The 16,752-nt window shown below is 45.8% G+C and overlaps 1 protein-coding gene across 21 annotated transcripts in view; it reads right to left on the reverse strand.

Moving 5' to 3' along the window:
- Positions 1–16,752, reverse strand: part of ENOX1 (ecto-NOX disulfide-thiol exchanger 1) — a 562,199-nt gene that overhangs the window by 504,147 nt on the left and 41,300 nt on the right. For 3 of the 21 annotated variants that reach the window (XM_075918966.1, XM_075918979.1, XM_075918978.1), the window contains exon 2: positions 6,841–6,951. The exons of 16 other annotated variants lie outside the window; for them this stretch is intronic. The gene's annotated coding sequence lies outside the window, so the exon portion shown is untranslated. Of the gene's footprint in view, positions 1–6,794; positions 6,952–16,752 lie in introns of all 21 variants that reach the window. 2 more of the 21 variants (XM_075918969.1, XM_075918982.1) reach the window with 1 other exon arrangement.

Genomic DNA, 16,752 nt, shown 5'->3' on the forward strand with positions numbered 1-16,752 from the left:
TCTTGAGGAGAAGCACTATTCACTATGGACAAATTAACATTTGAAAATCAAATTGTGTGATCAAAATTGGTAATTCAAAGCATACTACTGATGACCATGATCCTGCTTACAGTCTGTTGCACAGACAGTAGCTCATATATGAAAAAAATAAATCAGTATCTCAAAAATATTTTTTCACAGTGCCTTCTATCACAAATAATCCCAGAAAATTTTACTTTCCCCTTATGGCCACATACATGCACAATGGAAGTTTCTTGTAACCAACTCTGATACAAAGAATGAAAGTCTAAATATCTGCAGTGGCATAAATAATTTGTATTTTGCATATTGTTCAATTTTCACTAGACAAAGACTCACTCCTACATACAAGAACCATTTTCTATCCTATTAGTGGCACATATATGGCTGCCAGTACCATGGTATCTTGGCATCTCATAGTCTTTAATGCATTTATCCTTACAACAGCCTGGTGAGATAGGGCTGTACAAGTGAGAAACCGTGGTAAAGAGACTTATTTGCTCAAGGTTACAAGTCTATGGCAGAACAGGCCCTATGTGAATGGCCTAACCACTGGATCTGGTTCATTTCAACCACCACTGAAATGTAGCTATCTCTGAAGCAAATGTGGCTGCTTGTTTAGCAGTACAAAACAATAACAGTTAAGGAGAACAAAAATAAGGATACAGGAGCCAACCGAAATCATGCAAGAAATGTAGGCATCCAAATCTGCCAGCAAATACTCAAATTAACATTTGCCCACAGAACTTTAGATAATATTACTTCTGTTGTGAAAAAGTATCAAGGGAACATTAACAGCCATAAGTAATCAGGATCTAATATGTATGGTTCAAACAAAAAGATAGACAGTCTGATCTTTATCTCACAACAGTTTTACAGAGAGGTAACTTAATTGTCTTCTATGGAGTTACTAATAGTTTGCCCTAATGAGAGCTCAGAATCACACCCACAGCCTCCAACAGCAGTGGCCTTGATACATCACTAACTTAAAGGAAGTACTATCGATTGAATGACCAACACCAGTACAAAAAAAACCTTCTACAATTTATACATCCTAACAGCCAATTTAGGAATTTCAATTGCTGGTTTTATGCTCTGTATACTCTACTCTATGAAAAAAGTCTCTGTGGAGTTGGGGCCATTCCCAAAGTGCAAACAAGAGATATTCTCACACCATTGAAATACATGCATAAATTCTGAAGACTCTTACACAGACATCATGAGTTTTTAGAAAACTAGTTTTGAAAGATAAAATATTAAACCATTTCTATGGGGAATAAGAACACTGGAGATTATTTACTTTGCTTTAATTACTTAGGCACACTGCTAGATTAGTTTTTGTATGCTACAAGATTTTCATACCAAGATTTTGCAAATGCAAAGAAGCAAGTTTCTGATTTGAATATTTAAGGTTTGCCATGTTCTGTATTATGTTGTCCTGAGCTGTGTTTTCTGCCAGTCTAATATGCAATCAGGTTATATTTCCACTATATTTTTATTATAGTTGTACAACTCTAACCTCAATTTCTACCTAGGTTTTTCTCTTGCTTCTCCTGAATTTGCTTAGATGTATATTGTCAAGGGTCCATTGAGACACCAATTTTAAATGCAAGATCAGAATCAGCCTACACACCAGCTTTTCACTCAGACTTTCATTCTAGGTCATGTTAGGTCACCCTTTCTACTCTTCTGCAACATTTTACCTTGACAGGAAACTAATGATAACACAGTTTCTAATGGATTCTAAATTATAAATACAAACTAACATTTGTTAAAGGTTTCCCTAAAGGCTTTATGAAGTGTTTAATAGATCCTAATGTTTATGAATCACGTTAATGCACAACATTAATAGATCTGCAGTTTTAGACTTCTCATTAAACAAAGCATAAAGAACACAGTGCTATTTAAAGGCAAATTCTTTTGCTATTTTGACACTAATGAGAGATGTGCAAGACCAGAGCAAAAGACTTTAATTGAATGACAACAGGTACAGTCTTTTCCTTGACACTTTCTTCTACAGTCTATTTCAAGAGATGTAATTTAGAAGAGGGAATTAGAAACACTACTTCCTTCAGGAAATGTGGCTATTTACTAAGTACAAACAACAACTATTTATCCATGAAAGGAAACTCCAGCTGACAATGGAATAATAACCTGAAAGCTTCCATGTGACCGGGCAGACAAGCCCCGCGCTCTGGTGGACAGCCGTGGAGAACCGCGCCAGCCAGGATGTGCTGGCACAGGTGTCCCGGGCTGCTGGGGCAAGGGGGGGATGAGCCCCGTATGTCGGCAGACAGCCGGGGAGGCTGGGTCGGCAGGAGGGCGCAGGCGTGGGCCTTCCAGGCGGCCTAGGAACCCCACGAGGGGAAGAATGGTGGAAGGGGAAGGAGTCAGGCACAGCACAGGATGCCCGATGGCCACGTCAGCGGTGCACCGTAACCTTTAAAAATGGTGGCCTCCATGTCCAGGGGGAGGCAGTGAGTCTTCGTGGCGATGGCTCCCAGGAGTGCAGGGGAGCCGATCGTGAAGGCTCATGGGTAGACCAGAGCGACAGAGCTTTGGAACCGGCAGCGGGGAAGACACCTCAACAGACCGTGACCCCCGTCGACCCCAGAACTGCGAGCTTGAGCCAGGATCAGGAAGACTTGCAGGGGAGTGGAGTGAAAGGACCAAGAACCCATTGTGGGGGTAACAGGAACCGTCGATGGGGTAGGAAGTGGCTCGGAGCAGGGCGTTAGGCCAGCAGGTTGGCGTGTTACAGGACACGGGTTGGCATCCCAACCAATAGGGAGAGGAGAGCATCATAATCCCTCCCCAGGGCTCAGGGCCCAGGTCCCCCTACCCCAACATAATCCCCGAGAGCAAAAGGCCCTCTCTTCGGGTGCGGTACAACGGGTACAACTGATACCGTGAGAACCCCAAACGAAAGGGGTAGGGACTCTCTCCACTGCGGGGAGGGCTACAGAAAAGAGGGGCACCCTCTGGACATGAGGGGGGGTCCCCTACATTCCAAAACTAATAAGTGTTTGGGGCTTAGTTTGTAAGCCCTGGAGCACTGACTGCTATTTTGTTCACTCATTGTACAACATGCAGCACAATGGGGTCTTGGTCCATGAGCAACACTCCAAGGCAGTACTGTAGGGTGAACCTCAGTTGTCCGGAACCCTTGGGATTGGACCGGTGCCAAACCAGAGAATTTGCTGGCCCACGAGAGGGTAATGCCACTAGACAACATTGACAACACTTCCACTGCTTACTGGGATCTTAGAAAACATGTAGGGGTAAATTAGAGCTAAATAACAGTGCAGAACACTAAGAGCCAGGACTGGTGACTGTAAACAAACTTTATGGGGCTATGGGAAACTTGGCCACACTCATGAAAACTGGACATCTGGCTAACCAAAATCATGCCGGATCACAGATGTTTCCAGATCAGAGAGCACCAGATTAGATACATTCAATCTATAATGTAAATAAATCCCTAGAGAAGAGTAAATAAGCAATCTATAAAAATGAAAGTGTGCTGCACCACATATTGTTTTGAAGAATTACAGAAGATAACAAAAATACAGTTATTAATAGCCAATGAAAAACTAAAATGTGCAGGCTAGGGATGTTAGCAAGTAGTCACCTACTCAACTGCCTGATTAGCATATTCTCCCCCCACCCTTGCTATCTCTGTAAGAGAGGTAGTAAAGGGGAGTGGGAAACAGGAGCCAGTTCTGGGGGGAGCCAGCTTAAAAGTCAATTTTCCCCCAGCACCATGTCCAGGGTGCTGCCTGACCCCCACTTGCTGTCTCTATCAGAGGCAGCAGGAGGGGATGGGGGAAGCTGCTCAAGCAGCAGCCCATGTCTGCAGAAGTCCCAGCAGGGAGCTGGGCCCTCCCCATGGTCAGGGGCTGCTTCTGTAATCTCCACCAGGTGGATTTGACCTGGGACCTCTGAAGTAGAGTATAGGATCCTCTACCTTCTGAGCTAAAAGCCCGCTGGCTCCCAGCCCATGCTGTAGAGGTCTTTTGATCTTAACTGTTTCTGTGGTCTAGGTACCACTTGCATTGCTCAGTAACCACACTAGGTGCGTGGGTTACACTGCCACCATGCAGGCCCTGTTCACAGCAGCCAGGACTGGCAGTGCTCCGGGGCTGCTCCAGTAGCAGCTCCTGGCTGCAGATAGCTCTGGATGCTGTGAACAGGGGCTGCTAGACTCGGCGTGAGCCAGGACCAAGCAATCCCAGCTTGCGCTAGTCCAAGATGCTGCTCTTACCACATTTAAAATGCAGAGTCGCAGTGCGGGTGGCTCCTGGAGCTGGTGCGAATTGGGACTGCTCAATCATGGCTCCAGAAGCTATTCCCGTTGCGGCTCTGCAGCGCGGCCCCTTACCGACTAAGCGTGTAGTTGATACTAATCGTATTAGCTACATGATTAGCCAGATAACAGCAATTTTACATCCTTCGTGCTGGCAAATGAGATATTATAACTGTTCCAACTGGGTTAGGAATAGTCTGAGAGCAATGGAAAGGAATGCAGATGCTGCTTTGGACACCAGTAGCAATTCCAGCCACAGACTTTCCTGCTACTCTCCTGCACTGAGGCAAGAGTAGGCCTGGTTCCAAGCAGCAGACAGAAATACAGGCTCTGTTACTGTTTGCAGCTTCTCAAACTTCTTCCTTTGCACGGTAATACTTAAAACAGCCCCGGAATATATACAGTCTGACTGACTCTGAGAGCGATTTGCTTCCTGCACTCCACGGTTAATTTTGCAACTACTGCATTCAAATGGGTGGCTGACTCCCAATGTATCCTTTCACAGTACCAAGTAGCTGCACAATGGTATGGCAGGAGAGAGCAAAGAGCAATCCTAGACAAGTGGAATACCAGAGGAAACAGAGTTACAGTTACCTGAAGCAAGAGGAAATGGACAAATGAATGAGGATTTCAACAGAGAAGCTGTGGTGCAATGAGTAATGTTGTGAAGGTGGCAAAATTTGAAGGACTAATGAGATATATGGAATGAGCCAGTTTACTGTCAAGGCCGAGACAGACAGGAGAAGCAGATGGAAGCTCTGCGTCAAGGAAGGAGGTTAAAGAGATGTTTAAGGGTGGTTTTGCTCAGCAACACACTTGGAGGTATTAAATAGACAGCAGATGAAGCAAAGGTATAAATTTAGATGGCTAAGCAAGTAGAGCAGGAACGATATCAAGTCTCGGAGAAGTAGCTGTGTTAGTCTGTAACTTTAAAAACAATGAGTAGTCCTGTGGAACTTTAGCAACTAACAAGCTCACAATACTGCATATATTTTTGTCAATCTCTAAGGCCTCATCAGTACTACACCGCAAGGTCGAAGAAAGAGACACAGTTCCAGCTACATAAATGACATAGTTGGAGTCAATGTATCTTACATCACATTTCTGCACCATCCACACAGCGGGAGCCGGCGGGAGCAAACACTCCCATCAGCTTCTCTTATTCCTCGTGAGGAACTGGAGTACCGATGCCAACGAGAGCACCCTGGGAGTTTGATCTAGGTCTACACTATACCCACTAAATTGAACCCTGGAAGATTGACTACGGCAGTGTCGATCTTCTGCATAGTGCAGATGTGCCCCTAGGTACCACAGCACTACATGTTTTTAAGATATCAAGATACACAAATCTATAAGTATCAGTGTGAAAGCAATGCTTAAGGATAAAGGTAACACATTTTGCTACAATTATGTTAGGCATCCAAGTTTGAACATTTCAGCCTCAGTACTTGGCATGGCATGCTCCCCAGATGTCTCAAGAAAATATTTTATCTAATACCATCCTAACCTATTCTAGCCAATTTGATGATGCTTTAACAGAATGACCCCCTTTTCACATTGGAAACTCGATAATAGAATTCCAGACTTTGGGTTGACCATACATGAGCATATAGCATACATGATTTGAACAGAATCCAACAACTAGTTACTGCATACACATAGCGGTCCAGCACTGCTAAACTAAACAACAGTGTTGAAAGACATTAGCTCAAGGAGTCCAGCTAAAGATCCCATCCACCAGTGGAACAGGAGAAATCATCACGAGACAACACTACACTTCTGGTGAGATGAAGCTAAAGGATGGCACTTCATTCTTCCTGTCAATGTTGTAGTTGTGAATGCCTGTGAGAGAGCACACAATAGTACAGCAGATCACTCCTCCTTTTTACTTGCACAGCCTTGTAGAAAAGCAAAACACAGAGGGTACATCTAGACTACACAGATCCGTCGACGGAACCATGTAAAATAGTTTACTCGGCATAGTCAGTGAAGTGGGGATTTAAATAATCCCCACTTCATTAAAATAAAAATTGCCGCCACACTGTGCCGATGATCAGCTGATCAGCTAGATTGTACCCTGATTTTAGAAAGCAGGAGATTTGAATCCCATTCAGTAGATTTTTTTTTGTTTTTGCTCACAAAACATTGCACAATTATACAATATTAAGTGTCACTGAATTCTATAAAAATCTAGGGTACTCATAACTTCCAAATGAGATCTCTCATAAAGGGTTTTCCCTCAAATTACACATATTCCATCTCAGTTCATTTTGCATTTTTAATAAACCAGGCAAAAGACTGTCTTCTAGTGTACATTTGTCTAAAAAGATAAATATGTAAACTTTTTATTGGAGGACAATAAACGGCTGCAGGTTTCTGTAGAATAATATCACCTAACTGCTTATACTACATACCACTTTGCATCATTAAATCACAAGTGCTATATGAAGGAGGTCAAAAGGTCTCTTACTTTTAGAGAGAAGAAAACTGAGGCACAGAGAGGTGAAGGGACTCACCCAAGGTTACCAGCAGCCAGTAACAGTTAAGCACAGAACCCAGGTCTCCTGAGTCCTTGTCTACTGTTGAGAAATGTCTTTCTGGGATATCTCCTCACACCACTGCAGTATCTGTATATTCAAAATCACAATATACTATTTGTAATACATATCTGCTCCAAATGTAATAGAAACGTATCTGCCTTGCATAAATCATACGTGACAGCACATTAGGTCTTTTAAATAACATTGTGAACACCAGGAAAGAACCCATTTTTCATGTTGTTATTAATACGATCCAAGTTACATTACCTATCCTCCTACTGATTCCATTCGATCAGATGCATCACAAGCACATGCAAGATTTTTCAGCCACGAAGGGTAGCACATTTCCTAAGCAATGGAAAGACCTACCACTCAGATCTTTGCTGACACTGGTGACTTATGCAGACCAAAGGAAAGACAAAACAGTAGCTCACTTCTGTTTCATGGAGACTTCTTACAACACCCTTCCCACAGTTGCTAAAAACCTCATGGGCAAAAGCCCACAGAAGCATCCAATCTTTGGTATTGCTCTTGCCCGTGAGGTCTCCACCTTGTTCATTTCAATGAGAGAGTAAATCTGTAAAGGTAACAATTTAAAATGTCAACAGAGTTCACCACTCATTGTTGTTCATTTTTGCTACTGTGCTTATCCTGCAAATCCTATCTGCCTTCCACACTTCTCTTGGGGCCAAAAAGCCTGAACATCTTCCTGCTCAACTACAAAAACCACCTGTTTTTCTCACTCAAAAGTAGGATGCGTTATCAGCTCCCAAATTCTTTGGCATGTCCCAACTTGCAGGACAGTGTAAAATAATGGATGTACAGTACTATGAAAATAAAGTCCACGGAGATTAGTGTATGGACTGTATTATTACATATTCAATTTAAATTACAACCCTGTATTTTTAAATATAAATTAGACAGAATTTCCAGCCTGCCAGATCAGAGTGGTACAGCATCCAGGAACTGTTTTGCACAGCAATGATACAATGTGTTGCTGAGCCTTGGTGAGGAGTTCCAAGGGCTTTTATTTACTCTGTCATAAATGCTGAGTGAAATTGTGTGCCGCTGAATGGAAATGGGTCTGAGTGATCAAAGATATGAGTCTTTCTTGTGAGCCTGAAAGCAGTCATTCCAGTATCCTGTGGGAACGAGTGCTGTATGCAGGTGCCAGCAGCCAGGAAAGCACTATCGCCAACAAACTCAAGTTTTAACCTCAAGGTAGGTAGTTTCATTGTTCCTGAGGAACACAGATGTTGAAGGATGAGGTCCTGGAGGCTGGCTTCAGCTTAGTAGGCATTTCCCTTACCTTGCGGCACAAGAGAGGATGCAATTATGGTCACACTGTCTAGTCCTATATGGAAGGAGTCTAACTTTTCCTTTTTCTAGGCATTTACTGTGTCTTGTCCTGAAAGACCTAGAACATGCTTCTCTCCTACTTAAGTTAATGTGTTCTTGGACAACTCATAAGGTCAGGCACATTTCACCAGGGACTGAGGATGCTCATATGAGGATCATTCAAAATCAGGTCCTATAGGGCACAACTTGTTGGAAACCCTTTTCCTTTTGAAATGAAGAGCTAACTTGTGGCCAAACTAACCTAGTATCATTTTGGAAAAAAAAATAATCCAAGCTTTTTGGAATAAACTGGATGAAGAAAATAAGTGAAAGCTTTATGTTGTAAATGATGACTGTCTGCCTGGAGAGTTTGATCAAAAGGATACTTGTGGTAACTGAATCAATATTTCACAGAGCTGTTTATAAAATTTCACACATTTCCATTTCACATTTATCCATATTTTCACCTGGGTTAAAGTTTTAATGGCCTCCAGAATTTACGTCTCAAAATGGCAAATAACTTCTTTGTCACTCTTATTCATTCTCAGTTATTCCCCCTTCTTCAAATAGTCCAGAATATCCTTCTAGATGTATATGACAATGTATATGAAGCCATGTAAAGATACTGAAATGGCTCCGATGCTTCTCCCTCCCCAGGAAAGTCTCTCCAGCAGCAGTGTATATTGTGGAGACTGTATTTCCAGCTTTCTTAGAGGGAATTGAGTTAATGAACTGAATTAACATCTTCGACATAGTTGAAATTAACCCCCACACAGAGCCCTACATGCCACACAAGCCCTACTTAAGCCCTTACCGTGCAATTTAAGTGGTGCTAAGGACCTTGGAGGAGCCCTCTGCATTCAGCTGAACTTCATCTTATTATCATAGCAACAAGGCCTGGATCTGTACTCAAGAAATATTGTGTCAATAGTAATTAACTCTCAAGTATTTTCTCTTTCCTGTCCCACTATAGTTTTTTTTAATTTAGAAAATACTTTTCCTGGAATAGTTTATTAATCCCTTTTAATTTACTAATTTAACTTAATAATTTTGCCTGAAATTCTCCATATTTTATTCTTTCTCCCTTTTATATTTTTAGCTTCCTTGTTTAATTTGTCAACTAACCTCTTCACGTAGGATTAAATAATCTTCATTGTGTTGCAACAGAGTTCAATGCAACTGAATGGAGAGAAGAGACAAAGGTGGTTCTAAATCACTTTTTCCATTCCCACTACTCAATTCTGAAGCTGATCCAGCCTCCAGTGCAAGCTGGAATGGCTTGAGGGCTGCTCTAACTAGTGCCAGTTTGTAATAGGCCTTAAGGTCCATTACATGCTAGCAAGGCTCACAAGTGCTGAGTGTGCTCCCGCTTTGCCACATATTCTATTCTGTGTAGGTTTTTGTACCATGCTCATCAATACAGTATTAGCCACCTTACAGTATCATATTAAAAAACTCAACTGATCTATATCATATGTTTGCTTTCTAATCCTCCCTCCAGGAGAGGAAGAGTGTTTTGTCTTAGTTGAAATTTGTTAAAAATATACATAGAGCCCATTATACTGGTGGGGATAATGGGAGGAAAAGACTGGGACAGGAGAGGCTGACGTACAGCCAATATCACCAGCTTTACATCAGCTCCCTATTCATGACTCATTATAAAACAGTCCATTTCATTAGGGATGTTAAGATGTGATTAACTGGCTAATTGAGTAGTCGATAGAATTTTTATCAACTACTCGATTAGTCAATAAAGGAAGACAGCCCAGCTTAGTCCCGGCTCGCGTCAAGTCCGGGACCTATCCCCACTGCGCCTCTGCATTTTAAATGTAGTAAGAACCGGACTGCCTGCCTAATTCCTTAAAACTTGCATAGCAGCCATTATGATTCAAGTCAAGGAAGAACTGTTGCCACCTTCTATCACTCATCAATGTAACGCCCCTCTCCACCTGGCTACCTTCTTTCATGCCAATCTGCTTACAGGTTTTGATGGATAGGTCTGGGTTCTTCTGGATCCCGCCACCCACTCAACTTTATTTTTTCCGATGGATTTATTTGGCGGTGCCTCCACCTCCCTCACTCCTTCCTGGCAGGGTCACCAGGGCAGGTTGGGAGGAAAATTCTAACCCAGGGTAATCCCCACGTACTTGCCAGATAGTTGGAGACTCTAAGAAAATAACACATACACTATATTAAACACAATTATATTAAACAGGAGACAAATATAACATAACAGGGTAAAACACTATTTTTAGGTTCACTGGTGTCCAGCAACTGTAAGATGAGTGTCCCCTTGGTACGTGTATTTTGTTGGGGCCCTTGATAATTTATGACCCCAAAATTCTTCTCTGCGGTGGTTTAGCAGTGGAGCTGACTTGGTCCAGTACAGTCCAAAGGACTCATGAGCAGGAGAAGGCAGTAAATCCCTCCACAGGTTTAATGCGCAGCAGGTAACAAAATCCCCAAACAAATTCCCTGACTTACTAACTAAAAGATGGTGCACTCACACACTCCATGAATGAGCCTCAGGTTCAGAGATGACTCAGTCACTGGAGAGGGCTGATCTCTTCTGGCAGGGATCCTCTTCAGGCAGGAATCAGGCTGCTTTGGTCCCAGAATTTCCCCTCACCACAAAGGGGTGAAAGGCTCAAGGTGCAGGTTACACAAATGCACTAAAATTCAAACTGTAATCTCCTACCCCAGCATTCAGACACACACACAGCAGGCAGCAGCCCTGAACTAGCAGACAGAGCAGAGCTGACCACGTGGTGACTGGTCTCACCCAAGGAGCCAGACTGCCAACTGAGCCTGGCTGGGGAAGCCTCCCAGCAAACTCTACAAACTAGGAATCAACAGTGGAGAAATAAAACCCAGCTGAGGGATCCTGCCTTCAGGTCCCTAGAGGATAGTTCTCAGGGGGAAACCCTGCATGCAGGCCTGGGGCTTACTAGCTCCCATACAGCCAGTCCTCCCCTTGCCCTGGCTGGCTCTAGACTCCTTAAACAAAGACTTCTCCTCCACCTCCTGAACTCCCTGGGAGGGGCATCTCACTCCCTATGGGTTGCCGGGCAGACTCTGTCCCTGGTAGGGAGGGGGAGCCAAGGCAAACTCAGTGTGCCTCTCCCAGAGCTGCCAACAGACAGCCCCAGGAATCCAGGTAATCTCCTTGGGGATTATATCAGCTATTCCAAAGTGGACAGATAATATAAAGGCTAAATTATGGGAAGGACTTCTTCCTGCCACTGCAGTATTTGCCTCCCCTATAAACTCACTTGATTTCTTATTTGATTTATTTTCTTCAAATCCAGATGTAAGTACAAAACAAAGAGCTACTCACATAATGTCCCATTCTTATACTCCTCTTATGCCTTTAGCTTAATTTGTCCCGTGCAAAATGTTACAGGCAGTCCCCGGGTTACGTACAAGATAGGGACTGTAGGTTTGTTCTTAAGTTGAATCTGTATGTTAGTCGGAACTGGCGTCCAGATTCAGCCGCTGCTGAAACTGACCAGCGGCTGACTACAGGAAGCCCGAGGCAGAGTTGCTCTGCCCTGGGCTTCCTGGAATCAGCCGCTGATCAGTTTCAACAGCGGCTGAATCTGGGCGCCTGGGACGGAGCAGCTGGGGTGCTGCCGGGTTGGTCCCCGCAGCGCCGAAGTGCGGCGCTGCGGGGACCAACCCGGCAGCACCCCAGCTGCTCTACCCCAGGCATCCCCAAGTCAACTGCTGCTGAAACTGATCAGCGGCTGATTCCAGGAAGCCCGGGGCAGAGCAACTCTGCCTCGGGCTTCCTGTAGTCAGCCGCTGGTCAGTTTCAGCAGCGGCTGACTTGGGGATGCCTGGGGCAGAGCAACTGGGGTGCTGCTGGGTTGGTCCAGTAGCGCCGCTCCTCGGCGCTACTGGACCAACCCAGCAGCACCCCAGCTGCTCTGCCCCAGGCATCCTGATTCAGCCACTGCTGATTCAGCCGCTGCCAAGAGCGGTGCTGCGGGACCAACCGACAGCGCCCCAGCTGCTCTACCACAGGTGTCCCGAGAAAAGCCTGGTCTGCTGGCAGGCGGTGAAAAGCCTGGCGGGCGATGAAACGAGGAGTAACGGTAGTTTGGACTAGGAATCCTAGTCCGAACTACCTAGTCCGTGCCGCATGTAGCCGCGCGGCACGGAGTCCGCACTAGCAGACATTTTAAAATGGCAGCGCCTGGCTTTATGCAAATGAAGCCCGGGAAATTCAAATCCCGGGCTTCATTTGCAACTCTGGTTGCCTACATTACCACCCTACTTCGAACTAGGGTGGTAGTGTAGACATACCCTCAGTCTATAAGGTGCCCCAGGACTTCTCATTGTACATACAATAGAGTAGTTTGCAGCATCTTCCACAATGAACAGCAAACAGCATGAACACAACAGTTGGCACATTGATAGAATGTCTTCCAGGGTTGCTATTGCTGGAGGTTGGTGGTGGTTGTTTGGGTTTTTTGTTTGTTTGTTTTTTGGAGGAGGGGTTTTTTGTTAGTTTTTTTCATGCCAACTGACAAAGTACAGTTAGTGTTTCTAAATCTGAGTGCACCACAGAAATTCAGAATTATCCTTTACATTTTATTCATACAAGCATAAGGTAGGGAATATAGTACATGTACTTCATAACATATAAAGCATTTCAGTATATACTGCACATACGTACCAAAAATAAAAATTGTTTTGCAGAGAATAGCACTGTGAAAATCTACTACTTCTGCATTATATCTGTGCACATCCATTTAAAAGATGCCAAACTCATTCTCAAACCTCAGAAAATAGGTGTGAAATAGAAAACGAGCCCCCTACTTTTAACACCTTTTCAAATAAATTCACCTCCAGCTATCTGACAGATTCCCAACTATTAAATACTTAAAAGCTAATAAAAGCAGCAAAGAGACAAGAGAATTCAGTGTCTACAATTTCATACACTATTAATTTGAAAAATTCTTACCCAGATTAATTCTCATTAGTTGCGAACTTGGCAGGCCTTTCTGACACCTAGCAGTTTAATATTTGTTCAAGGACCTTGCAAGAACAAGCCTATATCCTAAAATCAGATTTTTGTCTCCCTACAGTTGAAGACCAGACAGTATTCTTTTTAACTCTACCTTGCCATTCCCATTTTAACAACCCAGTCTTACGCATGTGTATATATGTAGGTCTTCTTCCTTCACTGTCACAGTGTATTGAATGTATTGTAGCTTGAGCCCAGGTCACTAAACAGGAACAGTGTACATTACTAACATAAATTAGATTTTAGTGCACAAGGGCATGCATGCAGAGAGAAAGACAGCACACACTTAATTGGCTGTGTAAATCTACGGAAGTTGTCCAGTTTAACTTTTTGCCTCATGTAATATATTTTTCCTAATATAAACAATGGGAGGCTTCCTAGTCAGACTAATTTTTTTTTCCTTCTCACTGACTTTGCTATGTATTAAGAGGAAGAACAAGGGGCAAGGTAAACATGACAGCAGTCTAAATCAGGGATGGGCAAAAGGCCCTCAGCAAGCTGGATCTGACCTATCAAGAGGATTGATCTGGCCCGTGAAAGCCCTGCTGCTCCTCTGCCTCCAGGCCAATCAGGACCTAGGAACGGGGGAGCACGCAGAGCTTAGGGTATGTCTACACTACAGCATTATTTCGAAATATCTTATTTCAAAATAGTTAATTCGAAATAGCTTATTTTGAAATAACGTGTCTATACACAAAATGCATTTCGAAATAACGTTTTGCTATTTCAAAATACCGCGTCCACACTGAGTGGACTGTGAATCATATTTAAGTCTGGCCATAACCAGTTCCTGCAGGGCACCAGGTCAGGACTTACCTTGTGTGGCTGCTGCCTGAGGCTAACTGAGGTCTGTGCTTAAAGGGCCCCCACCCCGCTCCCGGACAGCCAGTTCTCAGGTTTCCCTGCTTGCTTATCTACCTCGATGATATCAAATAAAATGCATGTTTGTTCACAAACACGAACTGTCTTTATTTAACAAAACTCGGAGGGGGGGGAGGGATGAAACTGTGGGGAGATTGGGGAAAGGAGGTGGGAGAGGGTAGGGAGAAACCTGGGAGGAGGGAGCTGGAAGGGGGAAGCAAAGGGGAGAAGGGAAAGGAGAAGCTCAATGGTGGGGAGCTCTCCAGGCCAACTGTCTCCCAGCACAGTGGATGCAGGGGCCTCGGCATCCCAGGAGGGATGGGGAGGAGGGTGTGGAGATTGAGGAGGGAGTGGAGGGATAAGCGGGAGGGGGAGAAGGAGTGGGAGGAGGAGCGGTAGCTGGGGAGGCAGCAGGCACTGGAGCGGCAGGAGGCAGCCCGCTCTGCACCAGAGCCTGCAGGTGTTGGCAGATGGCACGGCCCTGGGCAAGCCGCTCCCATCGGAGCTGCAGGTCTTCTTGCATCCAGTTCTGGAGGGTGCGGTGCAGGGCTCACAGTGCCCCCAGGTGCTGCTGTCAGTACACCTGCACTGCTCGGGTGGACCTGCGGAGCCCTCGGATGAGGGAGCATGTCCTGGGTGGGGTGGTGCACCCTGCACATGCAGCTTGTGCGGCTGTGGGAGAAACAAGAGAAGTGTTCAGTTCTCCCTGGGGACACAGTGGGTGAAGCCCAGCCCCCTCTGCAAGGTGAGGATGACCGTGCCCTGCACAGTCAGAGCCGCTGTGCTTGCACAGTGGCCATGTTCAGAATGTCCTGCTATCCCCAGGAGTGGGAGCTGCCTCGAGACCACTCCCATGCCCCTGTGCTGTGTATAGTGCGGCTGAGGTGGGGGGGGGAGATGTCCCCTGCCTCTCTGTAGAGGGGGCTTGTGAAGGGAGGGCGTCCTGCTGTGTCCCGCCCCGGGGTCAGGAGCATGTCATGTCTCTTCACACACGCATGTGGCTATCAGGCCAAGGCCCCTGTGTGGCAGACAGCTGGAGCCACCTGCCCAGGGGTGGCACGGCACGTGCTCGCACGTGCACAGGTTGCTGTGTGATCCGTGGTACGCAAGGCCCACGCGCGCGGTTCCTGGTCTCCCTCCCTCCTGCTCCCCCAGGAAGGGGACAATGATGGCACTCACATGTTGTGGCCTCTCCGGACGACCCTGATGGCTCAGCTGCTGGGTCAGCTCGGGGGTCCTGGCGGCGTGGCACCCTCCGTAGCGGCTTCTGTGGCTCCTCCTCCACGCCCTGGTCAGGGCTCTCTGCTCCTGGATCATTGCTCCTGGGGCGGCATGGACCGTCCCGCCCCCCATAATGTGGTCCAGGGCATCAAAATGGGGACAGGTGTCTGCCCCTGTAGGGGAGCTGCCCCATATGGCCCTTGTATATGCCTGCCAGAGCTCTTTAATTTTCATGCGCACCTGCTCCTGGGTGCTCACGTGGCCTTTGGTGGCCATGGTAGCAGCTATGCGGCCGTACACGGCTGCGTTCCTCCATCCAGTGCGGAGATCATGGACATTGGAGACCTCCCCCCAAACCTCTATGAGGTCCATGATCTCCACACTGGTCCAGGAGGGTGCCTGCCGTCTCCGGCTTCTGGCTAGCTCATGGGAGCTGGGGGACTGGGCGGTGGACGGCTGGCTGGCACTGGCTGCCCGGCCCATTCTGTGGGCACTGAGTCAGGGGCAGCGACTGCTGGCAGACCTGGATGTGGCACATGCAGTGTGGCCAGAGTCTACCCCTTTAAGGGCTCCATGGCTGGGGGAGAAGAGAAGAGTTTTCCTGGTTTAGCCCAGAGTGGCCACCAAGGGAAACTGGGAAGGGCTGGAGGCCCCCTATTTCAAAATAAGTGTCTATACAGCGCTTAATTCGAATTAGCTTTTTTGAATTTGGCATTATTCCTCGTGGAATGCGGTTTACCAAATTTTAAATAAGCGCTCCGCTATTTCAAATTTATTTCAAAATAGCGGTTTGCCTGTGTAGACGCTATTAAAGTTATTTCGAATTAACTTTGATGTGTAGACATACCCCTAGAGTCAACTCTGGCGATTCACTCCAAGCGCTGTGCACTGAAGAGTAGGAAGTGAGAGACTTTGTGCACTTACCCGCCAACAGGCCAACCAGGCCTTGGGGGTGAAAGGAAGCACACAAAGTCTCCTCCTGCCCTTCCGGGGGCATGCAGTGCTTAAGAGTCAACCTCCAGCAGCTGCTTAGCTGGCAGGTGACTAAGCGTGGCGCTTCCTTGCAGGGCGGGGCCAGGGAGCGAGAGACTTCATGTGCTCCCCTCCGCAGGCCTTCATTGACCTGAGAGGGGGGGCGCAAAGTCTCCTACCACGAGGGGCATGACACCTAGAGGGAACAGCCAGCAAAGACTTCATGGGTCTTTGGGTGGGGAAGCATGGAAGTGTCCTGGCCCCACCCCTTCCAGGGCAGTCCATGACCACTTCAAAAATTTCTAAAGGAAGGAAAGAAATAAGGGTGGAGCAACAATTAATATAAAAGTAATAAGAACAGCAACAAAAAGCTTATAGGTTTCTACTCTCTCCACATTATAGTAACAAACCAAAATATCTAGCATGGATCAAAAGCATTTGAAACAACAGACTAAACTCTGTAC

The sequence above is a fragment of the Pelodiscus sinensis genome, chromosome 1 (genome assembly GCF_049634645.1).
Source record: "Pelodiscus sinensis isolate JC-2024 chromosome 1, ASM4963464v1, whole genome shotgun sequence".
Taxonomy (NCBI): Eukaryota; Metazoa; Chordata; order Testudines; family Trionychidae; genus Pelodiscus; species Pelodiscus sinensis.